The sequence below is a fragment of the Vicugna pacos genome, chromosome 29 (assembly GCF_048564905.1).
Source record: "Vicugna pacos chromosome 29, VicPac4, whole genome shotgun sequence".
Taxonomy (NCBI): domain Eukaryota; kingdom Metazoa; phylum Chordata; class Mammalia; order Artiodactyla; family Camelidae; genus Vicugna; species Vicugna pacos.
The window spans coordinates 8,226,708-8,246,487 of NC_133015.1; the positions used below are offsets into that span (position 1 = coordinate 8,226,708).

The 19,780-nt window shown below is 45.1% G+C and overlaps 1 protein-coding gene across 4 annotated transcripts in view; it reads left to right on the forward strand.

The window, feature by feature from the left end:
• Positions 1-19,780, forward strand: part of LOC102528159 (tumor protein D52) — a 158,166-nt gene that overhangs the window by 22,611 nt on the left and 115,775 nt on the right. The window contains exon 2 of one of the 4 annotated variants that reach the window (XM_072951779.1): positions 935-1,131. The exons of the other annotated variants lie outside the window; for them this stretch is intronic. The gene's annotated coding sequence lies outside the window, so the exon portion shown is untranslated. The remainder of the gene's footprint in view (positions 1-934; positions 1,132-19,780) is intronic. 4 annotated transcript variants of the gene reach the window in all.

The following is a 19,780-nucleotide window of genomic DNA, read 5'->3' on the forward strand; positions in this document are numbered from 1 at the left end:
TGTTATGAGAGCACAAATAACATGGGTTTTTTTGCTTTTCATACTTTATTTATTTGTTTGTTTGTTTATTTTGCTATAAATAACATGTTTTTGAAAAGTGTTTTGCTTCTTTTTGTCTGCTTTGGTGCCTAATACAGTGAGATGTACTAGAATCCTAATAAACCCTTAACAAATGTGCTTTGTGTTGAGAATTGAACTATCCAGTCCTTAGGAGGTTTTTTTAATGTTTATACTTTCTTAGTCCCCAGAGTAGGGTTATGTGATACTTATAAGTCCTAGAAATGATAATTTTTGGTTGATGTATCAATTGGTTGCTTTTAAAGTGGTGGGCATTGTGCTAACTATGAAGCTTAACACACACACACACACACACACACACACACACACACACACACACACACACGAAATGAATCCATGGCTCTGGCACCTAAGGAAGGTAAGTCAGGTGAGGTATGCTAGCGTATGAATTAGGTCCAATAAGTTTTATGGTGTGATGCTGCATGTAACTAGCTTAGACTATGCTTACAGGTGCCCTTTTGCTAAGTTTTAGTGAGTTCTAGTCAAAGAGAAAATGTATGTTCAAAAGGAGCCAGATTTTAAATTGGGGCTGTATGTAAGTATACATGTGAATTTGGGGGTTGTCTCCCCAGCCTGAGAGCCTCTTTTGGGATTCTAGCATCAAAGGCAAGCAGAGATGACTTGACTTGGGGTCCTCATGTTAGGGCTTAGACCCTCCCATCTGGGGTTCAGCTTCCCTGGAGGCTGGCTTCAGTGAGGGGAGCGGGAGTGGGTGAGTGGACCACCCCTCTTCTGGGTGTTGCACATGGACTTGTAGATTGAGCTCATTTAGTCTTGTCAACAGCTGCCTGAGTAATCTGTAGTAATTTACAGGCAGGAGATCTGAAATTCCAAGAACTGGATGCTTTTTCCCTAGGTCTTATGGTCCCTAAATGTGGGATCCAGGTGCAGACCCCAATCAGTCTGATGCCCAAGGTCACGCTGCGTGGCGGTGACCTCCAGCTGCTGGAAGCTGACGCAGCTGACACGGAGGTGTTGTTCTGCTGACTCCTGGACAGCCCGCTCTCCGTCTCTTCCCTGCACTGTGAGTGTGCAGACACCATGTTTCTATCAGTGAGTCCTCCTTCCTCATTCCTTTTTGATGGGGTTGCCAGGGAAAGCATAGGGACAGGGAAGGGAAGGGAAGGTTGACTTCTGCCCAGGCCCAATCTGATTGTGTTTTTTTCCCTCTCTCTGACACTCCCCATTTTCAAATTGTGGTCCCTGACCAGACCAGGCTTCTCTGGGGATAATCAAGTCTTTATCACTGGGGACTAGCCCAACCCTGACTAAAGTCCAGTAGAATTACTTTCTCATGTTTTCTGTACACAGGCATGGGATGGGTGAGAATCCCTGATTTGATGAGGCCAAACTGATCTCCGTGAAATGATGGAGACCCGATCTGTGCCACAGAGAGCTTGTGGGATGTAGACCCCTGAGCCTTCGTTGCAGCACAGGACGGGATAGCCTCAGTGTTAAATAGTGACCTGCGCAATTTGAATTGAGAGGAAGGAGTAATTGATTCTGGTGAGGGGAGAGTCCGGAGCGTTTTCATAAGAGCTAAGCCACATTCACTGGATCTCCTCTTTGGAAATTTTGATCGTTGGGGCCTCAGGAAGAGCATTCCCATAAAGACGACATGGAGATTGCTGTAGTATTTATTGTTCCCTAACATATTACCCCAAAATTTAGCAGCTTAAAAAAAATCCCGAACATTCGTTCTCTCTCACAGTTTCTGCAGGCCAGGAATCTGAGACTGGCTAGCTACGTGGTTCTGGCTCATGGCTTCCCACGATGTTGCAGTAAAATTGTTGGCTGGGGCTTTAGTCGTTCTGAAGCTTGACTTGGGTCATCTTTGGCAGGAGGTGTCCTCACTCCACGGGCCTCACAGGCTGCCAGGGACATGGGTTCCCTCAGAGCAAATGATCCCAGAGAGAACCCAGGAGCTGTGTTCTATAGTTCAGGCAGACCGTCCCTGGTACCATGTGGGAGGGGATGACTCAAGGTGTGGCTACCACCCATCGCTGGCTGCCATCTTGGGAACCATCCTGTGGCTCCCCTAGAGATGGCCTGGGAAGTAGTGTGTGTTGAGAAAATGCAGAGCCTCTGGGAACAGGGAGAGGTGTCTGGGAGGTGAAGTTGATGATGTGTGAGTTCAGAAGGGTAGGAGTGGAATGTGGAGCTAACCTTCAAACAGCTTAGTCTAGTTGGGGAATTTCATTTTATACATAACTATGACCCCAGGTGGAAAGCACTATGCATACAAAGGTACAGATGACAAATATGGGAGTTCAGAGGTTACCACCAGCTGCGGAGCTAAGTCACATTTGTAGGTATAGAGGTGGGGTTCGTGTCTGAAGGAAATGGTCCAGGTGTTGTTCACAGTGGGGTGGTGTGGCTCATACACGCTGTGTAGCGCTGTGGACTGCTGTGGGCCTTCCTCTACACACACACACACGCACACACACACACAAACGTGTTGTCCTTGGCAGTGTCTTTCTTGGCTTATTCTTCCTGCCAGGATGACAGAATTTGTTATGAATACTGGATTTGAAGGTAGAAGTTGAGGTGGCCTCACTAGTTGGTATGGTAGGGTTGACCCCACCAGCTTTTTTTCTGTTTTTTGAGTGGTGCAGGAATAGAGGATGGTAAAAGTGTCTGATTTCCTAGATTGTGGTGAGTCTAACCATCTTATTTATGTGGTAGTGTGTAGAATCTGTTACCATTTGTAGCCAAGCCACAGCATAAGTGTGGAATTGTGTGTGTGTGTGGTGTGTATCCAAGTGTGTGGCGGTGTTAGGTGTCCTGCACTGTGGGTGTTTTCTGAAGCCCCAGCCATTGTTACTTACAATGGATTACTTCTCAGAGACTCGTTAATCTCTTTCAGGCTATTTAAGGCTTAGTGACTAATGAGCAAACCCACTAAATACTATTCCGTGCCTGAAAAATGAGTTAACGTTCCTGGAAAAAGTGAGCTGTTTTCTCCAGTTCACCAGGTGGAGCCGGGTGTTCCCAGTGGTTCAGGTTATATTAAGCACTTGGTGAGTAAGAAATGATGTGATTCTGGGGACAATTAGAAGTTTAAGTAATTAGAATTTGTATCGCATTTTAATTAAATGTGTCTGACTCTCGCCTGTCTTCCCAGCCGTTTGGGCAAGGCCCAGGTCCTTCTCCTTGTCAGTCAGGCTCCCCTGCTGCTGTTGGGGTGACCGCAGGACAACCAGGGATGTGGGCTTTGGAGAGGGTTCACGTTCCTGACGCCAGACAAAGAAAAGCCTTTGCATCGGCCGTCTGTGGACCACAGCTGGACCAGTGCTGACACCATCTCTGGGGCCTCGGCGTAAAACAAAGGCGTTTTGTTGTGTCCAGAGTATGAATAGGTTTCTTTTCTTCTTTTCCAGGCAGATATGAAATTGGAGTTGCTTAACCGTCACGCAGGGGCTTCTCACTGCGCTGGCGGTGCACTGCTCCCTGGAGGAACAGGGAGAGAGGGTCAGTCCAGGAAAAAGACTGAGTCAGAAGAGCTGGGCTGGGGACCTGCCTGAGTGACTGTGTGGGGCAGGTGTGCACCCCTGAACTTCACTTGTACACGCCCTCTATACCCATCCGGGTGCTGGGGAGGATAGAAAAAAGCTGTGTATTTGTAAGCCATGAGGCACTATCCAAACAAACTGCTGTTATTTTAATAGTTGTACTGAATTTTTCCCCCAAAGGAAAATTTTACCTCCACCCTTTAAGTTACATATGCCCAACACTGGGTGATTATTAACCGTATTAATCTAGATCACATACTGTACAGTTTTTTGGATAACATGACTGTTTTATAATTTTAAATGTTCTAAAGTTTTCAAGTCTGAAACTCTGAAAAAAAGTTTTTTTTCATAAAAGCACTATCGTAGATGCAAATGGGTACAGGGTTTCCTTCTGGGGAGGTGAAATGTTCTACAATTAGATCCTGGCGATAGTTTCACAATTCTGTGCCTACTAAAAACTACTGAATTGTACCCTTTCTAAAGGGTGGATTTTGTGGTTTGTGAATTATGTCTCAATAAACTGCTATTGAAAACAAAGCAAAACAAAACACTGTCGTAAGTGTTAGCTCCCCAAATCCCATCATTGCCCTTCCTCCCCGGTGTCTTGGACACAGTAGCTGTTCAGTGCGTACAGGTGACTCACGGTATTTGAGATCATCCACGTTGCACAGATGGTTGAGTGTGGAAGTAGGGGCTGCAGTGGTGGGGGTAAAACTCCAGGGGGCGGTATCAGGACAGGGTGGGCTCCTGCCCCTATAACAGGTCCCCTGTCTCCCGGGGAGGGGCTGGTGCAGGTGCAGAGGCAGGCTTTGTAGGGAGGGGGTCCTGTGGCAACAGATGGCAGTGATGGTGGACCTTTGTCAGGGTGGCATGGGAGAAAGAAGAGGTACCACAAGCGGGTGAGGATCTGGGTGGGAGGGGCCGCAGGTGATCTTCGCTGTAGGTTAGACATGAGTCTCATGTTTGAAAGTCTGGGGTGCTAGTATTTTATGGTCCAGATTCTGGTTACGTTGGCCTTCTAAATCAGGAAGCCATGTGATGACAGAGTGGGCTGACGGCCAGAAGAGGCCGGATTTGGGGAAGCTGGGGAGGGGGGATGCGGTGAGCCACAAGTTCTTAATTTTCAGAGTGTCCTTGAGTTGCCAGTTGAAGAGGCAAGAAATTAGGTGAGGCCGGAAGGCAGAACCCAGGCCTAGATCTGGGCAGCTGCCAAGATCTGCTAATGAGCTCTGGGAGTGTGGCGTTTGGTGGCCTTTTTGGGTTCATTTATAGATTTTTCATTTGTGTATTCTTCTTATTCTGATAAATCTTCACGAGGAGTGTATTTTCAATTCCCTAGATGCGTAGGGTCCTGTATTCACACAGAACATACCCAGTGCCTTTTCAGATTGGTGATTGCAAAGCATAAACCGCTCTGAGTTTTGCTCCAGCACCTGTAAAAGCTGCACCTGCAGAAACTGACTACTAAATCTTATGAAACCACATTTTCCTCTTCAAAGGGCGTTCAGAGTCTCTTCCTGTTGGGTATTATGCAGTAAGGATTCAGACAAGATTTTGTCACTGTTGGTATCTTATGGTCAAAGACAGCCACCTGTTTAACATAGTCTTCTACTGAGAAATACTTAATTCTGAAGGGCCAAACTAGCCTGTCCCTCAGAGGACAGCAGTGACCAGGACCATATTCACCCGGGACTACTGGGGAGTCCTGCTTCTGATGCTTCTAACCAACTCATTTTCATACTTACGAAAAATGATACATGCTCAAGGTGAAAGATTTCAAACAGTACAAAGGGATATGCAGTTAACATCAAATGCTGTCATCCTCAACCCATTTTTCCAGATACAGCTGTCTTGACCAAGCTGTTTGTATGCCCTTCCAGAAATTTCCATGCAGGAAATGTGTATAACCATTAAAAAAATCCAAATGGGAACACGTCATGCACATTACTCTACACTTTGATTTTTTTTTTATTGAAGTATAGTCAGTTTACAATGTTGTGTAAATTTCTGGTGTACAGCATCATGTTTCAGTCATACATATGCATACATATATTCCTTTTCATATTTTTCTTTCTATTTTTTGCATTCTTTTTTTATTGATGTATAGTGAGTTTACAATGTTGTGTCGCTTTCTGGTGTACAGCGTAATGTTTCAGTCATATACATACATGTATTCATTTTCATATTTTTCATTATAGGTTACTATAAGATACTGAATATAGTTCCCTGTGCTATACAGTATTAACTTTCTGTTTATATGTTTTATATATAGTAGTTAGTATCTGCAAATCCAGAACTCCCAGTTTATCCCTTCCCACCTTCTTTCCCTCCTGGTAATCATAAGTTTGTTCTATGTCTGTGAGTCTGTTTCTGTTTTGTAAATAAATTCATATGTGGTTTCTTTTTTCCCGATTCCACAGATGAGTGATATCATATGGTATTTTTCTTTCCTTTTCTGACTTACTTCACTTAGAATGACGATCCAGGTCCATCCATGTTGCTGCAATGAGTAATTTAACTAATACGGATTTTCTTGGATGTTTTCCCTTGTCTAACACACGTGGATTTTTTTAAACAGCATTATTGAGGTATAATTTGCAGTAAATAATTACTATAGTTTACCTTAAAAGTTATTAGTTTTAAGTGTACAGTTCAGTGACTTTTAGTAAACTTAGAGTCGTGCAGCTCTCACCACAACCCAGTTTTAGAACGTTTCCATCAGCCCAATGCCTATTTGCAGTCACTCTGCATTCCCACCCCCGGGCAACCACTAATCTACTTTCTGTCTCTGTGGATTGATTTTACTCTTTTTAACTCCAACTGGTGGTCCATTTCGTGGAAGTACAGAAACGTGTTTCACTGTCCTCTATCCAAGCACGTTTAGTTTTTTGCTGATGTTTTATTTTGCTGCCTTCCTACTTCCTTTTAAAAAGCTTGACACGATTGAAAATTTGCCTTTGAGCCAGAGTTGGTAAGAGTGATACAGGGATTTTCATGAGGGCTGTGTGTGGATTTTCCAGTAGTATGACTGGAAGAAGAATTTTAGAGCCTGGTAGTTAGCTGCATTTGAATAGAAGCTGCCTGGGTTGTCCTCGATTAGAGAGAAGCTTAGGCATTAATGTGTCGTTTATGACCGTGGGGAAGTAAAACTAAGACTTCACACGTGATTGGGGCTGAGGGAAATGTATTATTTTCGGTTCTTCCTTTTTCACTTTGTCTCTAACTAGGAGGATTTCAGGAGGAGTTGCTGAGTGTTAGGAGTACGTCTTAGGGTGCACTTTTTACACTGCGTGTTGGGACCCGTTACTGGGTGTGCCTTCTGACTGGCTGGTGTTTTGTTTTGCTTTGTTTTGTTTTAAGCAGCAGAACAGAATTATACTAAAATGCCTTGCACGTTGTAATGGTGAGCATTCTTTTCTGAAAATTCAGTTTTAACTGTCAGTTGTGTGTGTCTGTGTGTTTCTGATGTCAATAGCAATGTTGGAAAGTCAATACCTTGCAGCATTGTGCTGTACACCAGAAACTGACACAACATTGTATACTGGCTATACTTCAATAAAAATATATTAAAAAATAAAGTCGGTGCCTTAGTTAGGAGTTAGAGGTTCTCAAGTCAGTCAGGGGAACAGTCATTCTATTCAGGCTTCCTCTCCCTCTGAGCTGCGCGAAGAGTTCTCCCTAGGGACAGGTAGGGTGAGAAGACTAGGATACGGTAGTTCACTGAGAGAAAACGTGTTGGTTTTTGGCTGGGAAAATGAGCCAACGTGTCTTATGCCATTTGGTGTAGATGATCACTACATAGAGTAGCTGTAAGGAGATGGATGGCTGTGAGTGGCCACTGAGCACCATGTCTTTAAGAGTTAAGTCTTCTTATAGGGGTCCCTGCAGGGTACTGAATCCCAAGGAAGACTGAATGTGGCCAAATCCCAACACTGTTGAGTTGGAGTTGGAGGAGATGCACTGTTTAGCATTGGCCCATCGACTCTTGCTACGAAACCTTTATCCACCCACAGGTTAAAGGCTCAGTCCCATGAGACTCTCCCCCACCTGCTACTTTAGTTGTCAGTCGCAATTCAGGCTTTCTGTACTTCTGACTAGTCAGCTGTAAATTGGGGGTTCCCACAACCCCCTTCTCAAGTTCCGTAATTTGCTAGAATGGCTCACAGAACTTAGGGAAACACACGCATACATTTACTGGTTTCTTGTAAAGGATATAATAAAGGATAGAGATGAACAGGCAGATGAAGAAGGATGTGGGACAAGGTATGAGGAAAGAGCGTGGAGTTTCCATGCTTCCTCTGGGAATACCACCCTCCCAGCACCTCAGTGCGCTCACTAACCTGGAAGCCTCCTGAATCCTTTAGTTTATGGATGGTGCCTCCATCATGTAGGCATGAGCAAATATTAGTGAATATTAATTTAGTCTTCAGTCTCGCTCCCCTCCCTGAGGTACTGAGGGTGGGTCTGAAGGTTCTAAGCTTCTGATCATGGCTTGGTCCTTCTGGTGACCAGCCTCCATCCTGAAGCCATCCAGGAGCCCACTAAGAGTTGCCTGGAGCATGCTTAGCATATGCACCCAGTAAGCATATTAGGGCTCTAGTTCTAGGCTGTTTGCAACAACTCTATAGGAGTAGGTAGATATTAGCCCAGTTTTACAGATGAGAAAACTGAGGCTTATGCTGGTGAAGAAACTGGTCAAAGGGGAGCCAGCCAGGGGGCCATGGGGCTATCACTGATACCCAGCTTGACCTGACTCCAGGCACTCGCTCCTTCCTTGAAATCAGCTTTCAGAAGGGAGTGGCACGGTATAAAATGTTGAAAGGGACACTCTACATGGCCAGGCTTTCATTCTGTTCTTATGGAGAGGTCAAAAGTTTTACAGACAAGGAAAAGATAAAAGAGTTCAGCACCACCAAACCAGCTTTACAAGATTTTTTTTTAAATGGAAATACAAGGGATTGAACCCAGGACCTCAGGCGTGCTAGGTGTGAGCTCTACCACTGAGCTATGTCCCCCCAGCCCCCACCAAGAAATGTTAAGGGGATTTCTCTAAGCAGAAAAGGCCACAACTAGAAACATGAAAATTACAAAAGGGAAAACATCATTGGTAAAGGCAAATATACAGTGAAGGTTGGGAATCCTCCTCGCACAAAGCTAGTAGGAAGGTTAAAAGACATAAAAAAGAAAATCATCTATATCCACAGTAAGTAGTTAAGCGCTACACAAACAAAAAGATGTAAAGTATGTTGTCCAAACCAGTAGAGGTTGGAGGGGGTAGTAAAAATGCAGGGTTGTGAAAATGTGTTTGAACTTAGGAGATCAGTAGCTTAAACAAATGACGATTGAAATTCACGGACAAATGTTAATTTTACATAAGTGCCTACCATTCTCCAGCTACACTCATTCCCTTAAGGAAGAGTGTTCCCTGTGAGCCTCTAGTTGCTGAGAATAGCAGTGTGAGCATTGTGAAAAATTTTCCAAATTAAAATTTGGTCCTTCGGTTCATTAGTTCCTTTCTGACAGTCGGGTGCATTTCTTCCCTCCTGCAGAGCTCTCTTTAAGCTCAGTCAGCAAATTGGAAACATTTAGCTGGGGCAAAACCTCAGCGTAGAGACCACTGTGCCCTTAATACATTATTAATACTTGTAGACGGCATGGCCTGGTTTCACTTCCTTATTACTGAGCAGTTGCTCCAGACTCTGTTTATATGATTGTAATTCCAGACTCTAAGTGATTATCACATTGGAAAGGACGGGCAGGTGTACACCTGTCGTGACACAGCCAGTTCTGTCTCCTGTCTAAACTTGCTTGCTTTGTGAATGGCTAGGAATAGCAGGAAGACAAAAACAGACACCGAAGAAGCAAAACCCTTTGGCTACAGAATCTGTCTCTTATTTTCCAAAATTGATATTTAGAAGGTGCTAAGGTCATGTACAATGACGAGTATTCGACTTTGCTTAACCCTTCATCCTAAGGCAAGCATCGGGCATCATCTGGGGCTTGTCCAGGCCCTACCGCAGATCTGTTAAGTCAGAATCTGTAGTTTTATATGATCCCAGGTGGTTTGTGAACATTAAAGTTGGAGCAGGACTGGTTGGAGAACCTCAGCCTGAGCTTGTAATTATAGAAACCGCCCACCTCTGTGAGGAGGGACCATAAAACTTAAACTCTACTCATAAAATGACAGATTTGTTTATTGTTGTTAATTATCTGGATACGTGGCAAATACTGACCTATTCTATTATTTCCTGGTGCTCTGGTGAAACCTCTTCGGTCTGAGGACAGGAGTGGCAGGAACAGGTCCCAAATGGAACAGAGATGACATCACTGAAATAGACCTTTTGACACGTTTTAGCATCCAGTCCCTGCCCTCGCCCCCTCCCTAGGATAGAGAATTCAGGCATTCTTGAGATTTCTTGACAGGTTCTTGCTTTCCCAGTTCAAGGCTCAACCAGGAAATATTTGGAGATAGGTTGAGGGGAGGGGATGAAGCCTCATTCTCATTCTAATTCTCATTCTTGCTCTTTAATATTTCAAAAAGCATTTCTCAGAGGGAAAAACAGGCCTCTGCCCTGTTTACTGGACAGGAACTCAATTTCAGTTATTTTGAGAGAGCAGAAAAACACTCCACCCAAAACGTTTGGAGCTCCTGCCAAGTGAGAATTTCTTTGCAAGTCAACAGGTCAAGTAACGAAGCTGGCTGGAACTCATTTATCACTTAAAGAGTATTTGCATTTAGGTCGGAATAATTTGAATAGGTTTCCTAGTTTATGCATGTTTGTTTTGGAGAAGGGGGTTCCAAAGAGGGTAGTTTTCCTTACCATCCTTATCACACAGTGCCACGTGGGCTTTTTCCCCTTGGGTGGGGGGTAGAAAATAAAGGGAGAAAGTAATGGCATTCCATAGGGAGTATTGCCTACAATCCTAATATAGATTTATAATCTGAAGGCTGACATATTTTAAAAGAAAGTCAAAATTATTCAGGGTAGAAATTGAAGTCTACTCCCGAGTCAGGGATGTGGTCCCCGAACTGCCTCCTTTATCTCATCCATCACACACACTACAAACGCCCATACAGACCAGCCCACCCCACCTCATGCTCACTCACTTCTAGCCTCTCTTCCTTCCACTGGCCTCTGCTCCCGCTGTCGGTCTTCCACCATTGCTCTGACCGAAATTTCTCTGCAGGATCACCAGGACACCAAGTCCAGTGGCCTGTTTGTAAGTCTCTGTAGCGTTTGGTCATGTCCACTTTCTCTCCTCCCATTATTCCTGGGATATTGGTCACTGAAGGTTTTCTTCCATGCTTTTGCTTCTTGAGAGCACTTGAACCAGACTACCTGAGTTTGAGTCCTAGCTTCATCACTTACGTGTTTGGGGCAAGTTACCTAACGTCTGGGTGCCTCAGTTTTCTCATCTGTAAAATAGGGGTAGTGAAAAAACCTACCCCACAGAGTTGGTGTGAAATACACAGGAGAATGTCTGGCGCATAGTAGGGGTTCCTTAGGGGTGACTCATCATCGTCATCATCTTCACCACCATCATCGCCATCATCGCTGGCACCACCAGCACCATTATCACTTCTTGCCCTTTGCAGGCTCTTTGGCCTGCTTCCTAATTGCAGGTGTTCACTGCCTTCTTTCTTTCTTTCTTTCTTCCATAGGACCTCTCTTCTCTTTGGGCTTTCCCTTGACAGCCTTGGGGTTTCCCTCACTGGTATCTTTGGTCCTAACCTTTTTCTAAGCCCCAGAGTTTAATTTCTAACCACTGGCTGACTGTTTACATTCAGAAATTTTCTGAGCATATAAACCAAACCTGCCCCTGTGAAATCCATTCTCTGGTCATTTAAAGTCTCCCCACTCCCTCCTTCCATCTTAATGAATGCCACATCATGGATTTTCCCAGCTCCTGCTGGGGAATCGCAGTTAAAACTTGGTCTTTTTTCCCCCCACACCCTAGTCATCCACTTGGGCTCCAGGGCCTGTGGATGGCCCGCCGTGGCATTTGGCAATGTGCCTTTGCTTTTCTCTTCTCACTGTTGTTCCCTGGAACACACTCTCTGTATTAGTTTGTTCCGGCTGCCATAACAGAATATTGCAGACTGGGTGGCTGAAGCAACAAAAGGTTATTTTCTCACAGTCCTAGAGGCTGGAAGTCCAAGATCAAGGTGCGGGCAGGGTTGGTTTCTGGTGAAGACTCCCTCCTGGGCTTGCCGACGCCTCCTTCTCCTTGTGTCCTCCCAGAGCCTTTCCTCTGTGCACGTGCTTCCCTGGTGCCTTGTCCTTTCTTAAAAGGATACCAATTCCTATTGGATTAGGGCCCCGCCCTACAACCTTATTTAACCTGAATTACCTCCTTAAAGCCCTGTATCCAAAATACAGCCCCACTGGGGATTAGGGAGTTTTGTGGGGGACACAGTTCAGTGCACAGCACCCTGGGTGCTGCTGGTGGCTTCACTGATTTCCTCCCTCCCCCCTGTAATCCGTGTTCAGAACGATCTTTTGAAAGCACAGCTCTGACCCTCTCTGTCCCATTTCTAGTCTACTTGACACAGCACCCCCGGCTCAGATGCCGTGTGAGGACTCCTGCTATGAGACTTCTGGGCTCTGTCCTTCAGGGCTCAGTTCCTTACATTTGCTCTTCTGGAAGCTGGAGATAATGTGCTAACCCCATGTTGCTTAGAGCTAAGGATGAAATAAATGCTAACAAGTAACTGTTGTTTTGTTGTTATCAAAGTCCTGGTCACTCTCCTTAGCTGGCCGTTCCAGGTCCTCCATCACTTTGTTACTCCGGGTGGTCCCCCGCCTGCAGCCTCCCCTCACCTGGGTCTTGTGGGTGATGCAGCCCCTGCATGTGGTTAGATCCTCAGATGATTTGCATGTGACATCCTGGCTTCTCACCTGGTTCTTAACTACAGTCCAGCTTTCTCCTGCTTCACAATGGACGCCGGCCTTGGAGACAGCACCTGGTTTCAAAATCCAACTCCTTTACCTGCTGGCTTCATGTGGGTGTGGAGGTTTACAGACACCATCTCTACTTTGTTTCCATCTGAAAAATGGGGACAATCATAGCACTTGAAGATTAATTGAGATATTATGTAAATAGTGGAACTTCTACCCTTGTGATTTTTAATGGGGTTTCATATTTAAAACTAAGTACATTATTGTGTTCTTGGTTCATGGTACTTGTTTATTTTGTTTTTGAGTCAAGGTGTACTTCTGTGAAGCTGGCGGGGAAATGATGGTGGTGGTAGTAACCCCACAGCCTCCGTGCTGTCTCGGCCTGACCATGGAACAGGGTCCTCCTGGCCTTCCTCAGTGAGGATGTGAGCAGCAAAGGGTGGGACGGTGAGTCTCCTTTTGCCGCGGAGGGTCAGTTTGTTACTTCTCCAGTGGCAGGTGCAGAGAGTCCTTCCAGGTCTCAGAAGTGGCCAGGAACCAGAATGGGCCTGTGTGTCTGATCTGTGACAGGAACTCGGTCCCTTGGTGCCACTTCACCCTGTTACGGCTGTGAGAGAGGCCCTGCACCTTTCTGCTTAACCCCAAAAAGTGGAGTTCTCCGTCGGTTTTTAAAAAAACCTTTCCAAATTGACAGAAAGACTTCAAGAATAAATAGCATAACAACAGGTGAATACCCTGCGAGATCACTCACCCACCGCTCACGTTGTAGCCCTCTGCTTCATCGTTCTCACGCGTAGTGTTGCATTTTCGGGACCGCTGGAGGGGAAGTTGCCTGCATCACAGCCCTTTGTCCCCAAAACCTGCCGTTCGTATTTCCTAAGGAGAGGGTTGTTCTCATCCACAACCACAATACGGTTTCAACTTCACCAAATTCAGTATTGATACAACACTTTAATCTAATGTGCCATTGTATTCCGGTTTTTGAGAATTGACCCAGTCATATCCTTTTATAGAATTTCTTTTTTCTTTTTGGTTCAGAACCCGATCTAGGATCAGGTATGACTTCTGGTTGTCATGTCTTTATAGATTCCTTGAATAGGGATCCTTTTCACAACCTTCGTGGCATCGACATTTTGGAGGAATGCAGCCTCCTCCTCTTAAACAAAAAAAGAACCTTTCTTATTTGGGGGCTTGTCTGATGTTTCTATATGATGATTCAGGGTCTGCGTTCTTCATCTGAATACCTTGCAGTGTTCTGGGTGTCACATTCAAAGACTCGCGTCTACCTGCCTCCTGGGTGATGGCGATGCTGATCATCCAATAAAGGCGTTGTTCAGTTTCTCCTCTGTGTGGTGACTGCACTTTTCCATTCCAATACCTAATTAATCTGAGGAGGCGCTACAAATAAATTTTTGTGTATGTTAAGTAGCTTTTACGTTAGATCATCTCTCAGTCTTTCAAAATTAGGGAGACCCTACCCAGGCATATTTGAGCGCTGTGTTAATAGGCAGGTAGAAACTTCATACTCTTTACAGTCATTTGCACTTACTCCATTTCCATCTGCAATAACTTGAGTCATCCCGTGGGTTATTGCTCTGAGTGTGCACTTTACTGGCTGGCTGTTAACTTTTGAGCTGCCCATGGGTGCCCTCTGCTGGCACTGCGGTGCATACGCACCTTTCTGGGATTTCTCCTGCCGGCTTTCTCTTTTGGTGGGTTGGTCTCTCCAATGATTGCACAGTTACAGATTGTGTAGTACAAACAGTTTTGGAACCTGCTTTGTTTATTCACTGTATCAAGAATATCTTTCCATGTAAAATACGTACATTTCTACATCATGACGTTAATGTTTGCATAATTTTCTGTTACATGAATGTTCTATTTAGCATTTAAATAATCCACTTTTGCTAGGCATTTGTATATTTGATTTTTTCCATTTCATGTAGCACTAAAATAAACATTCCTTGTAGATATACCATTCATATGTGACTAATAAGTAGATAGGAATTTGATAGGTAAAAATATGGGGCAAAGAGATTCTAATTTGAGAAAATTGCCTTGGCCAAGTTTAGGATGTATTCAAGAAATAGGAAAATCAAGTTTGGCTGAAACCTGGTGGGGTAATAGTGTGAAATGGTTGGGAAGTATGTACTGTAGGGCTCTTTCTATTGAAATGATAGACTCCAATTCCAACTGTAAGTGAAGCAGAATAGAAACTGATTTGTTTAATAAGTGGGAACCCCAGGGTGGCCAGATCTAGGGGCTCAGAGGCTGTTGCTTCACCCCTTTGCTGTCTCCAGTTCTCCCTCCAGTGCTTCCGCACTGGTTCTCCTGCCTGCTGGCTGGGGAAAGAAAAAGCCCCTCTAAGTGGACATCCCGCAGTTCAGGTTATAGGAGGTGTCACTTTCTCCCATTACTCACTGAGTAAACATCAGGGAAGACCTGTAGTTGGTGCTTTTGGGGTTAGATGTCTACCCTTAGACCAGTCCGTCTGTGCAAGGGGATGCGGTGGCTGCCTGGGCCAGATAAGCACCAGCGCACGCCTGTGTCCAGGGCATAGGCAGGAAGTATGGTGGACTCCCCCCAGGATCCCCATGGAGCAGGTGAGGTGGGATTCCTCAAGGAAAAGAGGGTGCTAAACAGACAAGCAGGGGATGTCTGCCACTATGGTTGGGCTGGTCTCTACCAGAACACTTCAGGTAGGTCCGAAGTTGGTGTGGTCAGTGATGAACGAAAAGAGGGAAAGGATGAGAAAGGCATATTGTGCAAGCTGGATGAACAGCTCTTGGTAGTGTTTCCTTATGGAGCAGGAATATGTGGAAATGATTCCTTGTGCTTGAACCTTGTGCTTGTGGCCTTCCGCAGTGGTAAAAAGAGGCTAAAAGAGGTACCTATGGTGCATCGTGTACACCATTTCCAGAGTTGTCTTTCTAAGACTTTTTATCCTGTCTCTCCCTGGCTCAGACACTTTCTGTGGGGTTTTTTGCACATTGTATTAAGTATACAAGTTTGTCACTCAGGATCTTTCATGGTCTGTCACCAAGCTACATTTCCATTTTGTTTATCTTACAGCTTCCTTCTACTTAATACAAGAATCTTCGGTCAACTGAATTTTTTGCCATTCGATTAACATATTCCATGCTTTCCCCATTGCTGGTTCTCTGTTCTTACTTTTCTCACATGCTAGAATGTCTTGCCTGGTCTGACTGGAGAATGACAGCTGGTTCAAAGAAATGGATTTTACATAGCAGTCCTAAGATTGTACCTGAGCAGGAAGAGCAGACATTTCAGAGGTCACGGAAATTCTGAATCGTCATGTGTATACATAAGGCATATAATACCTGCATGAGCCATTACTTGCTTTCTTCATTCCATGTGGATTGGAGCCGGAAGCCCAGGGTAGGCGCCGCAGTACAGAATGCAGCTCCTGCCCTGGAGGGGAGTCCCTAGAGGCACAGAGGGACTGGCAGATGGGCACGTCATATCTGTGCTGATGCTGAAGGGACAGCTGGGAGGAAGGAGGGCTTCTGAGAAGGGGTGGCATTTCGGCCTGAGTCTTAAAAGATGAATGAGTTTAGCAAGCAGAAAAAAGGTGGCACTTCGGCCAGAGGGTGTCAGCACCAAAGGTCAAGGACATGGGGATTTTGAGGACTCTGAGGAGCATGCAGGTGGTTGTGACTTGCATTGTTACTTGTGTCGATGTTAATATCTTTTGTCTCAGTTTGGGCTGCTCTAGTAAGTTACCATAAAGTGAGAGGCTTATAATAGCAGACATTTATTTCTCACAGTTCTGATGCTGGGAAGTTCAAGATAACGTTGTTGGTTGATTTGATCCTGGTGAGAGTCCTTTTCCTGGTCGGCAGATGGCTGTCATCTTGTGTCCCCATGTGGTGGAGAGAGAGCTCCAGCTCGCTCTCCCCCTCTTTCTACAAAGAGGGCACTAATCCCGTTGTGGGCTTTACCCTCATGCCCTCATCTAAACCGAATCACCCCCTAATACCACCACACTGAGGGGTAGGGATTCAGCATGTGAATTTTAAAGGGACACAGACCTTAAGCCCATAACACGTTCTAATACCTGTGGCTTTAGGAGGAAGTTTTTTCTACTAGTGATTTTGTGACCAAATGTAGCATATTGCGAGGGCCAGGGACTCCCATTAAGCACATTCTAGTCCAAGAACGTGTTTTTGATGCCTGTCTCAGTAAGGGATACCATGGATTTCAAGAAACCAGAAAACTCATTCTTTTAAATAATAATTAAAAAACCCGTTTATCCTATTTCTAGATATAGAATGAATAACACTTATAGTTGTCCAAATTTTGGTATCTTTTAGGAGAAAAATACAGATTGATTTTTTGTTGTTGTTAAAAATAAACTTAAGACTTAAGGATAAAGACTTGCCAAAAATAGAGTATATGACAATAATATAAAAAATAAAAGATGAATCATAAGATGAATATAGACTGTCTTGGTGCGTGTATATTTTATACACTAGACACAGATTTTTTTATTGAAGTGTAGTTGATGTACAGCAGAGCAATTCAGTCATACATATACATACATAAGTATTTTTTCTTTTCAGATTCATTGCCATTATAGCTTATTGCAAGAAATTGATACAGTTCCCTGTGCTATACAGGAGGTCCTTGTTGTTCATCTCAGATTGTTTTCTTAATGCTTGACATTTTAGGTTTCATATTTGCTTCTAATCCAAGGAGAGTATGCTGAGATCCCTTTTTGTCATGTATATTTCAAAAGGTAGAATTTGGCCCTTTTTTTGTTTGCTTGTTATGTAGAAACAGACCATCACCCACCTAAGGGAGGGGTCGCTTTTATTTTTGCCTCCTGACTCTCAGGAGCTGCCAGCTAACCCAAAGGTCAAGGTTAGAGCAGAAAGGGTCTGCGGAGAGACTGGGGTCCAAGGAAACGCATCTGGTGACTTAGGAGTTCTTTTGCCAGCCGACCAGGGCGGTCACTGCGCAAGGCAGGCTGCACAAAGGGAAGCGGGGTTTCCCGTGTGTTTGCACACGGGCATGGGCGCACCCGCACCTGCCGTAGTGATCACGGAAGGGGCGGGAGGACCTGGCGCTTCACCTGCAGAGGTTTCTTCTCTTCTCAGTGCGTGTGGCTGAAACACCCTCTTTCCAGGAAAGGGAAGGAAAGGAAAGGAAAGTCATACTGCCGTTTTTTTGTTACGCTGAAGCCAGATGCTGCTTTAGATAAAGTCATAATGGAAACAGAGCTTTATTTCTCCACCAAGTCACGCAGAAAGCTGATCGCTCGCCCGGGAAGCTTGGCTCGCAGGGCACCACTGTAATCCAGGGTGGAAAAAAGCATCCCCCAGATGGCCTCTACGGGAGATTACTGGCTGGTAATCCTTCCTTGTCCTAGAAGATTAAGTCTGCCCTGGTGTAGCTGTGGTCAGCTGAGCGGTATAAAAATTTAATAAATTGTAGTTTCTTGTAAATCTGCCAGTGTCCGGCGTTTGCCTGAACTGTTTGTACATCCGGGCGATGTTGCGGCACCGGGCCCGCCTTTGTTTACCGAAGCAAGCGCGGCTCCCTGCCCAGGTTGTCCGTTGTTGGCCCAAATGAACAGCAGGTGGTGAACAGAGCCTTTCCTCGGGTTGCTGGGGATAAATCATTTATTAAACAGCTTGCTTGTCCGGAGGGTGTGACGGCGGCACCTGGGCCAGGAAGCCAGGCTCTCCGAACCCTGGGCTTGATTCCTTCCACGAGGTTGCACGGGGCAGCCCTCCAAGGGAGTACAGGCAGAGCAGCGCGCAACTGAGGAGTATCAGGCGCTTGTAAGAAACACCATGCGTTCTGCATCCGTCTGGAATAGCCTGTAGAGAGATGGAGTTTTACGAGGACTACCAGTCCCCGTTTGACTTTAATACAGGAGTGAACAAAAACTATCTCTACCTGTCTCCTAGTGGAAATGCATCTCCACCAGGATCACCTGCTCTTCAGAAATTTGGTAACTAACTACTAGCTTTCTAAAGTTAAGTTTGCTTTAATGAAACCTGGCCACAACTTGGGATTTGCCTGGCTTTAAAGTTAGTAGTGTAAAGAGGTATCAGGGTGTTGCAGTCTTGCATCTAGTTAATAAAGCTGTTATGGATTCCAAGCAGAGAGCTAGATGGCTCATTAAACATTTAGAATATATATATATATATTTAGAATATATGTATATATGTATATAAACTTAGATACCTTTTTGTATGGGTGTTAGAGGTCTTCTGATCACCTTGAGTTCACTGAGCTGATAAATAACAAAATGGGAGAATCTAAAGGCCTTTGCATCTGGTCATGTGTGTAATTAATGAAGGTCCTCCCCCTCCCCAGATTTTGTCTTTGCTAAAATAAGGCTTAAGCATCTGTAGCACTAACTAAATTCAAGTACCTTCTGCTAATGGAGGTCCCGGATTTTGTTCTGGAATACTGTGAGTGTCATGTTGAAAAGGTTACCTAGGGGAGAGGTTTGTTTTTTTTTTTAAGAGAAAAACTCAAAGTTGCTCCGCCTTTGGACGCACTCATCCCCTCATACGTGCTAGTATGAGACTGTTCTGAAGGCCAGGAGCCACCGCCAGGGAAGTTCTCGGTTTATCAGCCCAGGCAGCACGAAGCTGGAGGCAGCCTGAGCCACGTCCAGGCCAAGCCCCTCGTTGTGCGGCTGACGCTTGGAGATGGTGAAACGGACTCTGTGACTTACCAGGGGAGGAAGCAGATTTTCCTCGAAGTTAACGTTTTCCTTGTTAGTGAAGAATAGGTCACATTTTGCTCTTCTTAAGCTTAAAAAGTGGGTAATTGAGGGGGAAAGAAAACGGTAAAGGCTACAGCCTGGAACCCAGTTATAAGTATTTCAGGGAGCATTTTAAAGCAGTGTTCCTCTAACCACTGGTTGCAATCTGTGGCCACGTTTGGGGTCTAGTTTGGATTTCCAAGAAGGGAAAAATGTTCACAGTAACAGGGTAGAGCTGGTCGCCAGAAGTTGGGGACTGGTAAGCAACAGCTAGACATCTGCTGGGGAAGGCGGGTCACCAGGAAGCTCTGTCCTCTGCTGTCCTTCCCCTGGCCCTGTGGCCCTCCGTGGCACTCTGCAGGAAAGTGGTTCCTCCGTTCTGCCTGCCCCCAAAAGGATGACATCATCCACCCGAATTCCTGGGTCCTACGTGTAAGAAGTGCTTTGAGAGCAACACATAGGGCATTAGAGCTCAAGGACAGAGCAAAGTGGAGTGACGAGGGGCCGTTGAAAGCTGGGATCGTATTTACCTGGCCTCGGGGAGA